The sequence below is a fragment of the Caretta caretta genome, chromosome 2 (genome assembly GCF_965140235.1).
Source record: "Caretta caretta isolate rCarCar2 chromosome 2, rCarCar1.hap1, whole genome shotgun sequence".
In the NCBI taxonomy this organism is placed as follows: domain Eukaryota; kingdom Metazoa; phylum Chordata; order Testudines; family Cheloniidae; genus Caretta; species Caretta caretta.
Genome location: NC_134207.1, coordinates 174,607,566 through 174,628,798, shown reverse-complemented (window position 1 = coordinate 174,628,798; position 21,233 = coordinate 174,607,566). Strand labels below are relative to the sequence as shown.

The window sequence follows — 21,233 nt, the reverse complement described above, 5'->3', positions numbered from 1 at the left end:
GCACATTTATTCTTAAGCTGAAAGTATTACAGAGAGAACATATTTAAACAGAAAACAAACCTACATGCATGATAAAAAGCTTTCCAGAGGTCACCCCAGCCTCAGGGTCTTATAGGCGTCAGTCCTTCAAACCCACAAGTGGGTTTTCCTGGCAGTTATTTGTAACTATCTCAGATTCAGAACAAGAACACCCAGGAATAGTTCAGTCTGTCCTTTATACAACTTGGGCCTTTGATGTAGGCCTCAGGGAACAGGTGATCCCAAGACAAAGCCCACCCCTCAGGACGTAAAGTCAAAAGCTAGTGAGCATCATGCTGAGCCTGAAGCGTTTGCAGAACTGGGACTGGGCCCCTTATGAACTCAATTTTAAACTTTAACATAAAGAGTAAAATGCCTTTTTATACAATTAAAAAAATCACTTTAGAAGTCATTTTATAATAAAACACAGTGCCATTTTCTTAAATAAATTACTCTGGCATAACTACTCAGTTGTATCATTAATTCAAAGTTACAATTTCCTCCTATGGATTTTTCTTGTGATGTAGCTCCTTTATCATATAATGGTGTGCAATGAACCTTTTTTAACCAAATGTTAACCCGGAGACATGAACATTTGAAGACAGAGTACAGTACAGCTTGCTTTCAATTACAATAGAACAAACACCTCCAGGCAGCCAGCCTGTACAAGTCCATATTTTCACTTAAGCCTAAAGTGGGCTCTTGGGCGGCTCTGTTGTGAGTTTCACCCTAAGGGAGTAAAGGTTGGTTTTTAGAGGGATGGTGTTCTGTGAACTTAGCACTTAGAGAAGAATGCAGTAGGACAGCTGTGGGGACTGACAAGTCCTGTTCATCCTACGAACAGGCACAGCAGATGTTTTTTTCTTTTTACATTCAGTTCCCATGTCTATTCAATCTATCAACTCTCTACTGAGATTATGCACAAGATTATCTGAGACACGGGAACTGGTCACTAGGGGCTGAGACAACTAACTACAGTAACTCCTCACTTAACGTCGTCCCGGTTAATGTTGTTACGTCACTGTATCAACTAGGGAACATGCTCGTTTAAAGTTGCACAATGCTCCCTTATAATGGTGTTTGGCAGCCACCTGCTTTGTCCACTGCTTGCAGAAAGAGCAGCCCCTTGGAGCTAGCTGGTGGGGGCTTGGAACCAGGGTGGACCGGCAGCCCCCCTATCAGCTCCGCTAAGTTCCCTGTGCGGCAGCCGCCCAGCAGGCTACCAATTGCCAGGCAGTTCAGCTGTCCCTCCCGCCGCTGCCCTGTGCTGCTCCTGCCCTCTACCTTGGAGCTGCTCCTGGGAGCCTCCTGCTTGCTGTGCAGGGGGAGGAGGAAGAAGGTTGCTAATATCAGGGTGTCCCCCGCTCCTGTACCCCATTTCCTCAGAGTGGGTGGCGGGGGGGAATGGATGGACACAACAGAGCTCAGGACGGAGGGAGCTTACTGGCAGGAGCTGCTGTCAACTTGCTGATCTACTTTAAAAGGCAATGTACTCAGAATGGGGTCAGTGTACTTAAAGGGGCAATGCACGTCTCTCTCTCACAGACACAGTGTGTGTGTCTCTCTCTCTCTCTCTCTCTCTCTCTCACACACACACATACACACGGTGTGTGTGTCTGTCTCCCCCTGCCATGCTGTCTCCCCTCCCTCCATTTGTGCTGCCTTGTAGAGTGTGAGGCTACATTAACAACAATATATAAACTCTTGAGGGCTCAGCCGAGTGCTACTTCATCATTTAGCAGTAAGGCATTCCCTGGGAATATCTCACCCTCTTCCACCCTCTGACATCACCACCTCAATCAAGTTCCATACTGATCATTGCTGTGTACAGTATTAAATTGTTTGTTTAAAACTTATACTGTGTGTATATATAGATTAGTCTTTTGTCTGGCAAAAAACAAAAAATTCCCTGGAACCTAACCCCCGCATTTACATAAATACGTATAGGGAAATTGGATTTGCTTAACATCGTTTCACTTAAAGTAGCATTTTTCAGGAACATAACGACAACATTAAGCAAGGAGTTACTGTAATTTCAAACAAATCACCAAAAAAGCTACTAGATGACAGCAACCTGCAGTCACAGCACCTTCATCTGTATTAGAACTAGTCACCCAAGGTTAATACACTCCATATACCATAAATGTACTGTTATATCCTGCAGAGCAATGGCTCTCAACCTTTCCAGACTACTGTATCCCTTTCAGGAGTCTGATTTTTCTTACGTAACCCCAAGTTTCAACTCACTTAAAAACTACTTGCTTATAAAATCAGACATAAAAATACAAAAGTGTCACAACACACTATTACTGAAAAAGTACTTACTTTCTCATTTTTACAATATAATTATAAAATAAATCAATTGGAATATAAATATTGTACTTACATTTCAGTGTATAGTATATAGAGCAGTATAAACAAGTCATTGTCTGTATGAAATTGTAGTTTGGACTGACTTTGCTAGTGCTTTTTCTGTAGCCTGTTGTAAAACTGGGCAAATATCTAGATGAGTTGATGTACCCCCTGAAAGACCTCTGTGTACCCCCAGCGGTACAAGTACAGTGGTTGCGAACCACTGCTGCAGAGAATAGTTTTTTAGCAGAATTAAAGCATAAATTCTCATGATTTTTCCATAGTGTGAACCACATCTTAAAATATAAATTGTGGACACTTTCACTTCTGTTCATGATCTCATAGTCTACCTCCACTTTCACTTGCAATCACAAAACTTCCCTTATTATTATTTGTATTGCAGTAGCACATGGGAGCCCTCATCATGGACCAGGACCCAATTGTGCTAGATACTGTAAAAACAGAACAACAAGATGACCCCTGCCTCCAAGAGTTTAGTAATCCTTAATGACAACGACAGTAACACCTTTACACAGAAAAGCAATATTTGGAAATTATGTAGTATACTTTTAGCTTCTTGTAGTGAGATTTAGAAATGTGGGAGAGAACCAGCACCTTGGCAAAAATTCAAGCGAAGCACTTCAGCACATACATAACTGCTTTGCTGAATCAGGACGCATATGACCAGCCAGCCCGCTGTGGACTACCAGAAAGTGTTGCACAGACCTACAGTGTTAAGCTGTTTCCTAATATTTGGCCATCTTGGAGATGAATTTCTTTCCAACACCTTTGAAAAGCCTTAACATTCAAGAACATTAAGTATTATTTAATTTGGAAATGCTATGATTTAAGAAAAATATAAAATTGTGGGAGGCTATTACTTCAATAATGTATGCTTTTATGCTTACTTCTAATGTAGTGTGCCACCCCACAAATAATAAAAATGTAGTACTTGAAATAAATTGTAGAATAGATTATCATCATCTCTAACTACTACCCAAAGCATACATCAGAGGGAAATTTTCTGCACAGGGACAGCCAAGCAACTTCCATTATCATTAATAAAAATCATGCTGCAAAATTCTCTGTTCTGAAAACCTACCCCTCAGTGACAAGAAGAAATGTTAACGACAAGTAGAACTATTGGGCTTATTTTTGCTAACGTTTGAAATGGTTCTCCCGTCACTAATGAGCTATGCAATATAAACTAAAATGCTACTCCAAGATTTCAGAACTAATAGCCTGACTTTCAAAGGTGCAGAGCACCTGCAGATCCCATTGGCTTCAATGGGAACTGGCGTTGTCCTTCTGAAAAATCAGGTAATAAAATCTTCACAGAGTTGCTGAGCACCCTTAACTCCCTTTTTATTATTTATTGCTACTGACACAGTACTTAAAAGGCAAGTATAACTGCATGCTCCATTGCAGTCATAAGTTTACTTAATTTGGAAGCAATGTGAGCGAAGGGCATTCAGCACCTTCCAGGAAAAGTCGTAGCGGCTCACAAGCACTATACTTGGTTTTATTTGTTGGAGTCATGGTGGTTTGAAAAAGGAGGACTGGAGGTTAACAGAATCATCCATCCAAAAAAGGCCAGCTTAGCTCAGGGCTGGCCAGAGGAATTTTGTAGTGGGATACACTCTGCTGTGTCTTCAAAAAAGGAGCAGTGTAAATCCTTACCTACCATGACTACACACCACTGCACATGGGTCTGAGGGTTAGGAGGATGACCGCTTGTCCATTGCTGGCAGACTATGGTCACAAAAAGCAGCTAATGCAGAGGACAGGCCACGGGTACAGAGTGATCTGGATTGCTTGGTATGCTGAGTGCAAGCAAACAATACGCATTTTAACGTGGCCAAATGTAAACATATACTGTAACCGAATGCACCCTATATTCACACCCTACCCACTATTGTAATAATCTTTGTAAAAAAATATGCCTTGTGAGGCATCATCTAAAAACTAATTACTCACTGGCCAATAATATCCTGGTGAAAAGTATGTAGCAACATTACATGCAAAGTTATGAACATAATCAGAAATTAGGACAGAAATATGTTTACCAGACAAGTCTGGGTAGGGGTAAACCTGTTCCTCAAACACAAAAGAGAAAAGCTGATGCCTCTAGCCAGGTGTCACCAATACTGATTGTCATTCATCTGTCAAGTGGCCATTCTTTGGCAAAGAAGGCGGGCAGGAACAGATTGATCGGCATTTTAGCAAGCTACCACACGTACCCTCTTTCCCCATGAGACTCCATGTCTCCGTCCTCATAGTGGGAAGTAGCTTTACTTCTAGAGGTAACCCTCAGAAAAATGCATTTCAAAGGGTGACTGGACTATTCAAGTGAGGAGGATAAACACCGCAGGGTTACCTTTTTCCCCCTCTCCCTATCTTTCTGTCTCTCTTTCACCTAAGACGACAAAGGAAACAGCCCTTTCATTTTGGGAGGGACCCTGACAGGTTGGTTAGCAGTGTTGCTGGGAACCTGTGGTAAGGATTTTACCATGAAGCGAGTCTAGTTTGTTGAGTTGTAGTTACTGGAAAGCATTTTATCTTTGTTTCTCTTGTAACCATTTCTGACTTTAATGCCTTATACTTGTACTCACTTAAAATCTCTTGGTAATTAAATTAACTTGTTTTATTTTTTAATCAAAATGAATCCAGTGTTGTGTTTAAATTGAATTGTTTGGTAACTCCTGTTAAAAAGCAAACAGTTGAATACTGACCCCTGACAAGGGCAATAGACCTCTAATATCTGAACTGTTAAGGAGAGGGCTGGGCAGTACAATGCAGAACACACATTTCTGGGAAAATTCAAGACTGGGAGTGTGTTGGGGTCACCCTGCAAGTGGTAACTGAGGTTGGTAGAAGCCAGAGTGTGACTGGAGTGTGCTTGGCAGGCTGCAGCTACCCACAGATACTCAGGGTGTGACCTGCATGTTGTTTGTGAGGGGCCCAGGTTAGCAAAGCACTTTGAGGAACTAAAGGTTGCAGGGCAGGTGGTGACCCCTCTGGATTGCACCCTGGAATCTGACATATATATCTATGAAAAAAGAATGTAGGCCATACTTACAGGATGGTGGACTCTATCCTCAGAAGCAGCGACTCAAAAAAGATTTGGGCACTTTAAGCACAGGCTTTAGTCCTACTGACCTTAATGGGACTTTAATTTATGCTTAAAGTTAAGCATGTGCTGAGGTACTTTGCCAAATAGAAATGGACTTAAGAAGCTGCTCACGTGCTTTGCTGAACTGGAGTCCTAGTCCCTGATCCTACATTGAACTCCACATGGCAGAATGCCATTGAACTCAGTGGGACTCCACACAGGTGCAGGCATCCACTCACACGGAGATTAGTGCAGGACTGTGCCCTTATGTCCTTAATGTGGGAGACAGGGCTTGCCTGTTCATTTTTCAGAGTGCTTCTTGCTTGGGAGAATATTCTCTTTATGTCCATACATAAATCATAGCAATTATTCAGTTGCCTAGGTTCACTGAGCAGAGAAGAGATGCCTTAAAATTATGGCAATGCAAGAAAGAAAAGAAAAAAGCAAGAAAAACCACCAGGACAAAATCGACTTCAAATATATGTTTAACCTGAAGACAAAAAGGTTTAAAGAAAAAATAAAGTGTGTGTCTACAATGACACCATATTCTTATTGATTTGACAAGATGACTCCCCTATGGTTAGTTAAAGTATCTCCTGCTTTAGGTTCTAATCTAGTAATAAGTCAGCCACTGTGAACAAACTCCCTCCCCTCTATTAATTTAAACTCTCTCACTCCTCGGTGTCATCAAGGATGTATTTGAGCCCTGCAGATTTATTTCTAGTCTTCCTTCATTCCTCACTCCAAACATGATGTAACATGATTACTTAGTTTTAAAGGAAAGCAGTGCATTGCGGGTTCTGAAATATTCCTGTTAAAAATATACATTAAAAAGAAATTGCTCCATTTCAGAAATACACGTGAACACATGGGGAGACAAAGAACGGAGGAATGTTAGAAGCTGCATAGTGTAGAACTGTTAACAGCCAAACAATTGTATTTGTCTAACTCCTGCACAGCTGATATTTGATAAATGAGTAGGATATGGAAGTCTTACGAAACCTTTTGCTGCTGTCCTCTGCTGCAGCTTCTGTGCACTGGTGAAACACAGTGATGTTCCACTGGACCACTGGCATTTTAAATACGACCACACCTCGTACACAGTGTAACATGGACGCACATAATTGCAGAGACAGAAGATAAATGTATGTTCAGAATGAGCGCTGGGTTCATGCTGGTGCCTAGTGATGTTTACAATAATTTTTCCTATTTTCAACAGTGTAACTCAGGCAAATAGTCTCCGTTTTCTATGTACTTTAATTATAACACATATATATGCCTGGACTACCAAAAATGGCATTTGGGACAAGAAATAAAGGATGGAGCAAAATGTTTAGTAGGGAGTTCCACTCTTCCGAGGTAAATACCTGGGTGAAAATTAGACAGCAAGAGGTCTGCAGAGAACGCAAGGAAATTTGGATGTCTAAGTCAGGACTTGGGCAAGACTTCTGCCTTGTCAGGTAGTAAGATTACATGAGCACGTGAGAGAGCTAGGTTTGTTTTTTCTGTTCCAACACAGGGATTTCCGTGTCAGGACAAGATTTGAAAACCTCTTATGGGAAGATGGCACATACTGCATTGCTACTTAAAACTACCAAGAAGATCAGCATGAGGGTGTGGGGCAGGAGGGGTGGCTCCCAACTTGAGTAGACACACTTGCACTAGTTCTCCTCAAGCTAGCATGCTGAAAATAGAACGGTAATCACAGTAGCACAGGCAGCAACATGCAGGAGCCCATGCTGCTGCCCCAAGTACAAACCCATCCAGACCCCAAGGGTACATACTCAGGGGTGGCTAACCTCTCATTACACTTGAATTGACCAAATATTCTGAATAAAGGTGGGATCTGTTGTAGTTTCTAGACCCAGTGGTTATATGAATCATCTTGAACGTTAGCTAGAAGATGCTAAAGCATATTACGTGTTGCTATGCTACTGTGATTGGATGCAATCTTTGAAAGTTAGAAGTTTCTGGAATGGTATGGTACTTACTGCTCCATTCTAATTTCAATAATTAACTGTAACAGCAATATATGTATAGTCGTTGTCTAATTCACATAATTATGTATGGAAAACAAAGTATACAATCTTGTTCTCCAGAAACCATAAACCTCCTATTCCTTAAGCAAGCAAAGATCATCTTTATGTTGTTAGCAGTAGCGGATGTATGTCCTCTTTTTCAAGTGAGCAAGACAAACACCAATCAACACTGTTGCCAGCCAGCTAAGGAGGACCATTATGAGAGTCTGTAAGGAGGCATGGGACATGGTGCTGTCACTAGGCTGATGACGCCTAACTGTAGGTGTCACTCTCTCATCCAACTCAGATGGTGTAGTACTGCTCTTCAGTCAGTGTCTCAACAAGACTGGGGCATAGATGAGAGCAAGCTGGGTGAAACTTAACCTAGATAAGACCGAGAAGCTGGGAGAAGATGGCAGAGGCAGTATCAGTCCCTGTGATTGAGAAAGTATGCTGACAGTCAGTTACTAGGATTCTCAACTTAAGGATTATTTTAGACTCCCAGCTGCTGTTCTATTACCATATTACAACTGTAAGCCAGTCAGCTTTTCATCTGCATCAGGCTAGGAGGTTGTGACCTTTTCTTTCGGATGCGGACCTTGCTACTGTTACCCAAGCCTTAGTTTCTTCAAAATTAGAAACACTGGAATGTGCTCTACATGGGGCTTTCCCTTAAAACCATTCAGAGACTGAACCTGGTACAGAACACAGCAGTTCACTTCCTGAGTGGGGCATCTTGCTGGGAGCACAGGTCACCAGAGCTCCAGGATCTGCATTGGCTGTCCATTGGTCTCCAGGCGGAGTTTAAGGTGTTGCTTATGACCTACAAGCCCTAACTGTCCTGAGACCAGCCTACTGGAGGCACCCCCTCTCTTCCCAGGCCATAGTGCCACATCTATGGTCAGCAGGGTGCCTGAGCTGGATCCCCTTCATTATAAATGAGATGGGATGGCCGGCAAGATGTTCTCTGGGAGGGCTTAGGGACCCTAGAATCTGCTCCCTAAGTTTTGAAATAGCCCAAATTTGGTGACCCTTCCAGGACAAGACAACTGTTTGAGATGTGTTTTGGAGATCACTGAGAGTGGTCTTCCCACAACAAGGCAGGCCAGAGAGAATTTTCTGGAGGTAGTTGGCTGAGTTCTGGTTGAAATGATTACTGCTGCTGGGATTTTGTATTATTAAAGGCACCTGAGACCTTGGATAGCCATCTTTTCAATTATTATTTTAAATCTAAATAAACAAACTGACCATATTAAAGCTGAAACCCCTACTGAAAGACCGATTTTGCTAGTAGGGTACAGCACAATTTTCCTGATCACTGTGGAAACTGATCCTCTCTCCCCCACCCCTCATCAAGACTATTGCTAGAAAATTTTTCTAAAAATTCTCTGTATACAGAGCCTATAATAGAGTGTAGACATTGTACCCAATGCTCTGAGAAACTCTTAGCAACAACTACATTTTAATACATAGGAAAGTGTTAAACTAATCTGCACTTGGCCTGTCTCTGTTTGTTAGTTTGTGTCTTTCGGGGCTTGAGCATCGCCTGCAGGGTTAACCAGAGTAAATAGTACCCAAAAATTATTTGGGGCAGTAAAGCCAGCAGATGTGAATTTGAATACACACGAGGAGCTGGGCTCGTGAGGAAGAAGGTAGTATTTTAAATAAGTTTGGTTCTGACTATAACTGCACTTTGACCTCGCTGATCAAACCCTAGTTAAATTTCAGAAAAGAATACAAGAGTTTCTCATTCCTACTTCTCGCATTTAAAAAACAAAACAAAAAACAAAACTAAGCTGTGCTCTGTTCTACGGAAGTAAAGATCTCTATCCTTAGGCTTTCTCCGGTCTGTTTTATTAAATGTAAGATTATTTGCATATAGAAATATTTCTTTTCTTTTTTTTTTCCCTAGTGGGGTCAGGGCAGGGCAGAATGGACAACATAGTGTGCATCTATTGGAACAAAATCTGCCACTGCCATCTGTAGCAGTTTACTCCTGTAAGATGTTGAAGTCACCGAAGCAGACATCCAGGTTCATGCCTATGCTCTACACCTTCATCAACAGAACAGGCCGTTTGGTTGACAGCGACTTGCTGTGGGTTTGATTTGATGTTTTCCCCCTCCTTCTTGATCCTGTTTCTTTGTGAACAAACTGAGATGTAACACATAAAATCTAATAAACACAGCTGGGGCAATTTCACACTGATCACTAATGGGCTGTCTGCTTTCCCAAAGACTGTTACCACTGAATATAAGAAGAAAAGTTAGCCTTGTTAATGTGTTGCTTTTGCTATGTGCTTTTGCAGGCACGGATTCCCTCTTGCTTAGCAGTCAGCACAGCTACTAAATGTTCTACGCAGACAAGTAAAATACTTTTAAAAGTCAGCCATCCCCGGTGCCTAAATGCCAAAGCATGCAAAAGGGACAAGGTGGGGGGGGTGGGTGAGAAGAATGAGGTAATATCTTTTACTGGACCAACTTCTTGTTTCTCTCACCAACAGAAATTGGTCCAATAAAAGATATGACCTCATCCACCTTGTCTCTCTAATATCCTGGGACCAACACAGCTACAACAACACTGCACACAAAGCAGGGAGAAGAAATCTGTAAACATTATATTTTAGACTGAAGGGGTAACTGAAAATGTATGTAGTAGTTAATCAGCCACAGAGTCTAATGTTATATGGGGGAAGGGCACTAGTTTAGATAGGTAGATAAAAATCACAGGACCAAATCCTGATGTCCCATGGACAGCACACAGAGTTTTGTTTGAGTATGGACTGAGGGGCCTGTCCTCAGCCGGTGTAAATTGTGAAAGCTCCTTCAAAGTTAATGGAGCTATGACAAATCAACAGCTGAGCATCTGCCTTTGACAGGGACTTTAGAATTTGGCTTATAGTAAGAAAAAGTTAAATCAGGCACTGTAGTTAAGAAGAGAGAGGTTGTATAATATTTTACAGAATGTTCATTTGATTTCAGAGCATTTGACAATCTTGGGGTAAAGTTTCTTTCTGCTTATTATATAATCTACCACACAAATGGTGATCATAAATTGAAACTGCAAAGGGTACCATAAAAACATTAGGTGTTTGCCAAAATGTGGTATTTACCTTTACCATGTACCACTTGTAGTAACTTTGCATAGAAAGAGAAATACTATCAATATGAAAATTGAAAGCTGGATAAGGAATTGGTTAAAAGGGAGACTACAGCGGGTCATACTGAAAGGTGAACCGTCAGGCTGGAGGGAGGTTACCAGTGGAGTTCCTCAGGGATCGGTTTTGGGACCAATCTTTTTATTACCTACCTCGGCACAAAAAGTAGGAGTGTGCTAATAAAGTTTGTGGATGAGACAAAGCTGGGAGGTATTGCCGATTTAGAGAAGGACCAGGATATCATACAGGAGGATCTGGATGACCTTGTAAACTGGAGTAATAGTAATGGGATGAAATTTAATAGTGAGAAGTGTAAGGTCATGCATTTAGGAATTAATAACAAGAATTTTAGTTATAAGCTGGGGACGCATCAATTAGAAGTAACAGAGGAGGAGAAGGACCTTGGAGTATTGGTTGATCACAGGATGACTATCAGCCGCCAATGTGATATGGCCGTGAAAAAAGCTAAAGCGGTCTTGCAATGTGTAAGGGGACTGCTGCCCCCTTACTAACATTCAGCGGGGGTGTTTTGGTTGCTAGCTCCCACTACTAAAAGGGGGAAGGGTTGATGGGGAATCAGGACCCTGAGACTGACAGCCCCCAGGAACAATGGGGAGAGGCCAATGCTCCAGGTCAGCCTGAATGACAGGGCAGGCAGGCTAATCAGGGAGTCAGGAGGCCAGGGAGGTCCCGTCCTCCGTGTGAGCTGGAATTGCCTGGGTCTGACAGGGTGGGGCCGAGCTAAGGAGAAAGCAGGTGCCCAACCGAAGCTGGGGAGCAGAGCTGTGCCAGATCCAGAGGGACCAGAAAAGCAGCCCAGAGAGAGCAGACCCTGTCCTGGGAGCAGAGCTGCAGCCCCAAACCTAGAGGCACAGCCCAGAGAGAGCAGACTTGCCCTGGGAGCAGAGCTGCAGCAACCAGAGCCAGAGGGGCCAGAAAAGCAGCCCACGAAGCAGGTCAGTGCTGGGAGCAGAGTCACAGAAGCAGCCTGCAGAGTAGACCAGTCCTGGGAGCAGAGCTGCAGCAACCAGAGGCAGAGGGGCCAAAGAAGTAGCCTAGGGAGCTGGAGGCAGAGCAGCAGCAGCAGTGCAGAGACAGAGTGGTGGAGCTGGGGCTGGGGCTGGAGCAGTCCGGAGCTGGGTGTGGTGAGCAGCTGGGGAGAGCGACAGGGACCCTGGGCAGCAGGCCCAGCACAGGGAGACGCCTCAGCCAAGAGGCTCTGCAGGCCAGGCTTGGATCGTAACCCCGACAGGGTGGGGGCAACACTGGAAGAAGGGTCCTACCACTTAGAGCCTGAGAGTGTGTGGCCACCACCAGAGCAAGTGTCCAACCCACAGCATCCCTGCAGCAAAGCCAGGGCCTGAGAAGAAGGCCTGGGTCTTACAAGGCACAGACTGTGAACTGCCCTGACATCCCAGAGACACTGTTTGTGATGTTCCCTGCCACAGAGCAGGGAACCTTTCCCTTTTTTTCCTTATTCTTTTTAAAATTAATTGTTGATTAAATAACTTGCATTTGCTTTAACTTGTATGTAATGGTCAGTGGGTCAGAGAAGTGCCCAGTGCAGAGAGAGTACCCTGGAGTGGGGACACCCTAGCCTCTGTGCTAGGTGACCACAGCAGGGTTGGGGTTCGAGCCCCCCAGGAATCCTGGGTCCAGCCTCGTTGGAGTTATGAGGACTCTGCCAGACAGGAGAGTGGAAGGGGAGTCCTCAAGGGCAGGGAGGCTACTGGGTAAGGGAAGTGGGAGCGTGGACTCAGATCCTTTCACTAACCCACTTCACCGGGGTAGTGCAGAAGCCAGGAAAGTTCCCCACAATAGCGGGACTATTCCCCCACTTACAGATGCATCAGGCGAGGTATTTCCAGTAGAGATAAGGTGGTGTTAGTACTGTTATACAAGGCACTGGTGAGACCTCACCTGGAATACTGTGTGCAGGTCTGGTCTCCCATGTTTAAGAAGGATGAAGTCAAACTGGAACAGGTACAGAGAAGGGCTACTAGGATGATCCGAGGAATGGAAAATTTGTCGTATGAAAGGAGACTCAAGGAGCTTGGCTTGTTTAGCCTAACCAAAAGAAGGTTGAGGGGAGATATGATTGCTCTCTATAAGTATATCAGAGGGATAAATACCGGAGAAGGAGAGGAGTTATTTAAGTTTAGTACCAATGTGGACACAAGAACAAATGGATATAAACTGGCCATCGGGAAGTTTAGACTTGAAATTAGACGAAGGTTTCTAACCATCAGAGGAGTGAAGTTCTGGAATAGCCTTCCAAGGGAAGCAGTGGGGCAAAAGACCTATCTGGCTTCAAGATTAAACTCGATAAGTTTATGGAGGAGATGGTATGATGAGATAAAGATCAATTAATTGCCAAAATCATGTTAACTGTTCATGGTAAATAGGCCCAATGGCCTGTGATGGGATGTTAGATGGGGTGGGATCTGAGTTACTACAGAGAATTCTTTCCTGGGTATCTGACTGGTGAATCTTGCCCATATGCTCAGGGTTCAGCTGATCGCCATATTTGGGGTTGGGAAGAAATTTTCCTCCAGGGCAGATTGGAAGAGGCCCTGGGGGTTTTTCGCCTTCCTCTGTAGCATGGGGCATGGGTCACTTGCTGGAGGATTCTCTGCAGCTTGAAGTCTTTAAACTATGATTTGAGGACTTCAATAGCTCAGACATAGGTGAGAGGTTTATCGCAGGAGTGGGTGGGTGAGATTCTGTGGCCTTCATTGTTCAGGTGGTCAGACTAGATGATCATAATGGTCCCTTATGACCTTAATATCTATGAATCTATGAAAATACTGCAGTAAAATGAACTGCTCCGGATGGTAAAGGTTTTTAAATAGAACTTACTGAACTAAAACATGTATTAGCAGCTAGTTGTCAGTACAAGGATTTAGCAACAACACTCATTAAGAGGCATTGTGAATCTAAAATCCCATGTTGAAAATTTGTCTGGTAGGACCAAATCCTACAAACACACACTTGCTTAACTTTACACACATTAACAGTCCCATTGAGTTCAATGAGGCTACTCTCATGTTTGAAGTTACTTGTATGCATAAGTGCAAGATCAGGTCCTTACTGATCAGTAGATATTTATGTTAAGATGATGGAAATTTCTTCCCTCTTTTCTTACATCTTAAACTACTCTTCATTTTCCAATATTTTTGCTACTTTAAGTACATGTAGAAATGAAAAACAAAATGCATACCAAAGGTCTCCATGTCAAAATTATGTTTTTGTACCTGAGAGTCAAGAAAGGATTACAGTTCAATATGATGCTATTGGTTTAGAAAGAAAAGACATATGACAAGTGCTATGGAGCCCCATATTATGTTAAATTTAATCTCAAAACTTTGACTACCACCAGTCTGCTAAACTCCTTCACCTTTCGTAGATCTAATTATCATCAATGCTTCATGAAAAGCAGTGAAATTCATTTCTGAGGACAACTTTTAAATAAGCCTCAACCAGTCCTTCACGGTATCTGCAGCTTTAGTCTTACGTCAGCTCCTGATGCAGAATTTTGAATGCAAATGCCAGTCTTTAGCTATCTAACCAGCTGATGAACAATCTGGTAGTTAAATGTCTAAATTCTGTCATTTGCACTCAGCAGTTTGCATAGACGCACAAGGGACTCTAATTATAGTGGCTGTTTTAAAAAATACTACTGTTAACATTTACTTTTCATAGATGCATTAGTGTATCATATGTTAAAAAAGTGTAAGGATGATATCGTTTTGATTTTTAGTTCCCATACTTTGTTTTGATTATAATCTTAGTGTCTTACTGTGTATGTATAGTCCTAGCACAAAGTGCCCCCGTCTTTAAAAATTATTATATCAAAACAATCATTAGGGCTAAACATATTTTTCACTTTACAATATTGAATGTTGATGTCAGCCACAGAATATGAGAGTATAACATCCTTCCTCACCAACCTTCATTATGGATTAGGTTGAAAAGGGTTTGCAAAAAATTATTCGTTGCCTTTTAATTAAGTTACGCTATTGTATAAATACTGTATGTAGCAACTACCATTTTTATTTATTTTATTATATTTCAAACACTGATTAATGTTTCTTATGGAATCAAAAATTACATTTTACAGTTTAAGGATATAGATAGAGTTACATAGAAATATAACATAACACAGTATAATAAGTTATGAAAGAAACTGACTTGCTCCTCCAGAGAAGACATTTACAGCCTGATTAAACACAGCCTCACTCCGTGTGCAGCCATTTACACTCGTCAAAATTGGGTATAAAATGCCACCATTCCAATTTGGTAGCATTTTACACCCTTGTTTGCTCAAGTGTAAATGACTACACACAACGCAGATGAGTGGCGAATCAGACACTTTGAATTAATTTGTACTGAGCTGCCCTGAGGAGGAGCCCATAGACCACTTCCGATGACAGTTATATTACATTCAATGTCATTAGAGATGGCATTTAGTAGTCGGTAAAATACTATGGATGACAGTGTGGTCCATTCTTTCTGTGAAAAATTCATTGCTAGCTAAATTTTTCACATCATTTTAAGACCAATATTTGCATCAGGCTGTTTATTCATGAGTTTGAAAGATTTTCAGGCGTATGCAAAGTTGTGAGGGATAATCCAATCTGCCCGATAATGAGACAGGTGAAGGATGCATATTTTAACTAGGCTGCTAGAAAACATTTTTCTAGCTGAAGATACTTCCTTAATTGTGTTGGAGAAGATGAAAGTAGTGCTGAAGGACTTGATTTCAGAGGACTTGATTTCATCATGTTACCAAAATACGAGCCAAAGTACAAATATTGCAATTCTAAATTATTACATATATATTGAAAAATGGGAGCAAAATAATCAGTAAGGTTCTAAACTATGTGCCTGCAAATCAGGGTTTGAGCTTGTGTATTGGCGTTCATATGCAGGCTAATGAGCACAATTTAGATAATTTGCTTTTGAAAATTTGTCCCTACAAGATATAAAGGATGAGACCGTCAAGAGGCACCTAGGCAGCTTTAAAAAATAATTTTGGTGAGACTGTGCCACCCTTACTCATGCTGGTTAGGGTTCCACTAAATGAGCCTACTCACTTTCGTAAGTGCTTACCACTGTGAGCAAAGACTGCACAATCTACCAACAGAAGGCGGCAGAATCAGATTAAGGCAATCTGCTACCCCAGGCATAACCCACATGTCCCATTAATGCCATCCTCATGCCATGCCCCATCCCTTCCTCGGGATGGTGGTGGCTGGTGCCACCCACATAATCATTGTTTGGTGAGAGTCCACCATCACTCTTCTTTGGGCAGAATAGTTAACCACCCTTTCCAGAACACTGTTCCCATATCTTCAAGTGCACTTTCTCATCTAGAGAAAGGAGGACACAGCCCCCACCCACTTGAGCAAACAATGGTCAACACTACCCTAGAAGAGCCACGATTATGTGGCATTAGTGAGGGCCACCTACCTACATTGAGTCCTTTCTAGAACTCAGGGTGCTGTCAATGGGAGTGCTCCAAAGCTGCAGGTTTCAGATTTAACGTCGTACTGTGATTAATGGGGGCAATTAACTCTCACAGCTATTGATTCAGGCTGTCTGAAAACTCAGGCAGACAAAGCATTGGTTACACTCAAGTCATATTTGAGGGCTAGAACATTTAAGGTGAAAGCTGACATTCTAATATCATGTGACTCCGAAAGCCAGGCCCCTCTGTGTATACCCATAGTGTTTCTGCCTTAATCTAGCCCTGAATAAAAGTAGGGTTTCTGCAATTTCCCGTTTTGTTTTTTTATATCATATGGCTATTGTTTATAAATGCAATTTATTTTGTCACACAAAATAACTAAGGTTTTGACTTCTAAGTACTGAGTAATTAGGAGTTAAAACTGTCAATATGCATAACTGCGGTAGCTTATGTTTCTGTCTAGATAGTGGAGTACACACGGGATGGAAGATTCATTAGTTCTTCACTGATCTCTGCAATTACGAAGTGCAATATCTGGGCACAAGGCTGTGAACAGAAGTCTGAATCAGCTAATTTAAACCATGTTTTCAAAAAATCCACATCTAGATTAACAACTTGTCTCCAATACTTGTACCAAGTTTCCCCCCAAATGCAATTTAAAATGGTGAAATGCTACCGAAAGCACAAAGACTTTAAGGAAAATTCTGATGGGACTCTTAAATAGGGTCATGACGATGTTTCTATAACACTAGTGTGAAATTTGAAGGCATGAAAACGTGTGGCAGCCTTTCCAATATGAACACAGTAAAAAGCACATTACACTCTGATTAGAAATGAAATTCTACATAGCTGGAAAGGCACTGCACTTTTGATGAAAGTTCTCTTAAGTATGTCAGGAATGTTATTAAAGTTCTTAGAACTGCTCTTGAGATGTATTATGATTACATATATGCATGGCAGAGCTGACCACTTAATCCCCCTTCTGTCATATCCAAGTTCAGGAATAAAAATTACACTGACACCCAGGGGTATTTTATAATAGAATATGTAATAAAATAATAAATTTGCAGATGATTTCAGCTTTGCCTTGTGGTACTGCATCATACACCAAATACTTCACAGCTCCTCATTCATTACTATTTAATTACAACATAATACCTTTCCTTCAGACTTAATTAACCTTTCAAAAAGAGTTTCTGACCTTGGGGCCCTTCTACACATTTGCAATGTGCTGTTAGAATACTACCCTGCCAGGAAACATTTCCTCTTACGCTGAGATTGAATGAAATACAGAGGTATTCATGGGGAATGTATGAGAGATGAGATAGATCCCTGCACATGGCTGCTGAATAAAACACAATACGATTAGCATCCAAAATCAACACTGAGACAGTAAGAGTTTTTGAAAAAGAGAACAATTTATTTTTAAAACCAACAGTTATTACAGAGAATAAGACCATGGAAGCTGACCCTACCACTTCCACAAACGCCGCTATCATTTTTACCCATATAATTCTTATTTGCTTAAGACAGCAGAAGATTAAGTAGTCCAGCGAGTCTCACCATCAAGAAACAAGGATGGAGAAGAAAACAGAGGCATGGGTCCAGCTCTCAGAAACTGCTGTCCAATTTGAAATTCTTTGATTCTAAAAGGAAATCAGAGAGCAATAACCTTTTTACAAGATGAGAGCTGGAACCGCAGAGCATGCAGGCACTTACATCTCTTTACGGCAAAGCTTAGAATTATGGATCAATGTTGGCCCCACGGTGCCAATCAGCACAGTTGCATTCAGAGCATGTGTAGGTTCAGTAATTTGCTTGCTAGCACAGCTGTTAATTCCTTAAAAAAGATTCTTATCCCATGAATTCCCATAGAGAGCCAGTATCTCCGGAAATCTATCATGCACTCCTCAACAAATCCCCTCCACACACAAAAAAAGCCTTAAACCATCATCCACCTTGTGCATAATATCTAATCTATCTAAAATGAAAAAAACAAAGATAGTTTCCCTCTTCTTCATCCATTTGGTGATTAAAAGGAGCGTTGTCAAATACAACTCAAAGTTGATTTTTTAAGAGAAAAATGTCACTAAAATTATTATTTAGCCTTTCTCCTTTCCTGAATTATATATTTGGGATAGTCGCTCCCTCCACCACTTGTTATGTACAAATCCAAACAGACCTGCCCCGAACAGTGAACATTACCTGCTGAAACCTAATATGCAGTGTTAGGATATAGATACCCAGGCCTATCTGTAAAGGCCTATACTCTAAGAATTTAGGTGTATTCTTATCACTTGGCTAGTTATAGAGATACAAAAGAAAGAATCAAAATCACTGTCTGCCGGTGTAAGGGCCTTCTCTTACTGTGACAGTTTGTGGCCCTGTGCTTAGGCTAAGGCCTTTGGCTAAGCAGCAGAGGTAGCCATAAGCCGGGAAGCGAACGGTCACATCCTCATATTCCAAACTAGTCACACTGAAATAAGGTGCTATTGGGCTGTTAGGAATACAATCCTGTCCTGATAGTGCCTATCACCTCCAGAAAGAGGGAAGTGCCTAGAAAATGTAAAAGAAAACTTAGTTTGATAGCATCCTGTCTGACAAGAACTCACTTATCAATAGCTGGGATGTGAAATCCTCACTTCTGTATTATTTTGTCATTATAGTTCCCACTTTGCTGTTGTTTGTCTGTATAATCTCTGTCTGGTTCTGTGATTGTCCCTGTCTGCTGTATAATTAATTTTGCTGGATGTAAACTAATTAAGGTGGTGGGATATAATTGGTTACATAATCATGTTACAATATGTTAGGATCGGTTAGTTAAATTTCAGGAAAATGATTGGTTAAGGTATAGCTAAGCAGAACTCAAGTTTTACTATATAATCTGTAGTCAATGAGGAAGTGAGTGGGTGTGTGGGTGGGTGGGGGAGATGGGAACAGGGAATGGGGGTAAGAAAATTGGAATCATATTTTGCTAAAAAAGGAAATGGGAACAGGGAATGGGGGTGGGGAAATTGGAATCATGTTTTGCTAAAGGGGGAAATGGGAACAGGGAATGGGGGTGGAGAAATTGGAATCATGTTTGGCTAAGGGCAGGAAAGGGAACAGGGACACAGGTGTAAGGCTCTGTGGTGTCAGAGCTGGGAAGGAGGATACTAAGGAAGGAAACCGGAATCATGCTTGCTGGAAATTCACCCCAATAAACATCGAATTGTTTGCACCTTTGGACTTCGGGTATTGTTGCTCTCTGTTCATGCGAGAAGGACCAGGGAAGTAAGTGGGTGAAGGAATAAGCCCCCTAACATGCAGGAAGAGAGCAGCAATCCTATTGCCAGTAGTGCTGATGCTTGGACAGCAAAACACATTTTGTTTTACCTATAAAGAGCCTCACTTGCTTTCTTAAAGCCCAACAGTGGAGCAACCACAGTGATGTTGAGTATTCTTTGCTCCTCTGGCAATTGCATGTGCATGAGTAGTCATGAGCCCAGCGGCTTTGCACCATTTTGACTGTTTTCTTCTTCCTACCAGGAGGTCTTTTGCCTTTCCTGGGCTGAGCTTGAGCAAAATCGCTTGACTGCTAAACACTGGAGGATGCCGATGACGGCAGAAGCTGTGCTGGCAGAGAGACAGACATACAGTTGGGTTTCATCAGCACATGGGTGCCACATGACTTCACAGCATTTCATGATCTCCCTGAGCAGTCTCATGTAAATGTTGAAGAGTGTACAGACTGAAGGCAAAAAATAATGGTCAGTTCTTGAAATCTGGCCCAATATTTTCACGTCTAGCAATCTGAAGACTATAAATGAATGTTAGAGCTCCCAAAATATTAGATTCCAAATAAAGAATAATTGATTCCCAAATCACATGCTTAAAAAAAAAAATCGTACTAACACCATGAATTGTTTCATCTCAGCCATACCTGAATATCAAAATCTTGCTGTTTAGCCATTTCTGCACTGCAGAATAAGATGAGGGAATTGTCAAAGATACCATCCTTTATCGACTTTGTCATTACTTCATAGCTCAGGCAGTCTAAAAACACTTATCTACAGCTCTGCTCCTTATCAGTCTTCTTTCTGACATTCTATTAGTCCTCTCCACAATAATGGGATCCTCCTCTGTCTCAAGCCATAAAGACCCTAATACAGTCTACAGCCCAATGTTAATGATGGATAATTGAGTGGGGCAGATAAGTAATCTGCTGTTCTTCCATGCCAATCACCTCTTTCACTGATCTTAAAAGATAAATTACTTTGTATTTTGGGGGGAACCCTTCCTCCCACACACTGTGACCCAGACTCAGGAAGGCATTTAAGCACATGATTCACTTTAAGTGGATTTCCTGAACTAGGGTCCTGGTGAAGGCTCTTCAGCTTTGGTATTCACTTCCATCTTTAATCTGAAATAGTCTGAATTGGTCATCTACCAGGCCATGCTGCAAGGCCCAATCATTTGTTTGGGCTTTTAGAAAGGGATGAGATGCTTGGGTGGGTGGGTTTTCAATCAGAACAGGGGTTGGAATATTTCTCCAAGCACTTGCCTATTTAAGAAGTGATTATTATAGAATGATCTGCTGCAGCTACTATTTCTGTGGTAGGTTGAGCCCAGGATAAAGTCTGAAAGCATGTGTAATCCAATGGGCAAACTGATGATAGAAAGGTAAAAGGTGTCATTTGAGTCAAAGATCTATAGTATCAATTTCAATGGTGTCACCCTCTTTGGTGAGGCAGGGGGCACTCGCTGGGCCTCTGTTTGGTGGAAATGTTGATAATACAACGTCATCAGATGTGGGTCAAGTTGGATATCATTCGAAAGCCTTTCTCCCAAGAACACTATAGTACCAAACATCACAAATCTAGAACAATTAGATAGTTATAGATTCCAGAAAATGTTTAAAAATATTATATATACACACATACACACACACACTCACTCTAATACAGCCATGTCAAACATGCAGCCCCAACAAAGTTACTTGTGACGGACAGTACCGTGTTATCAGCTAATGCTCAGAACATGATAGCTGATAAAAAAAATTTAATGTTACAGATTACAATAAACTGAAAGAGTGCTTCAAGTTGATTTTCATCAGTGGTACTGATGAT

General features: G+C 41.7%; 1 protein-coding gene across 5 annotated transcripts in view; it reads right to left on the bottom strand.

Moving 5' to 3' along the window:
• The window catches only part of TPK1 (thiamin pyrophosphokinase 1), a 480,210-nt gene that overhangs the window by 243,763 nt on the left and 215,214 nt on the right, over positions 1-21,233 (bottom strand). The gene's annotated exons all lie outside the window — the stretch shown is intronic.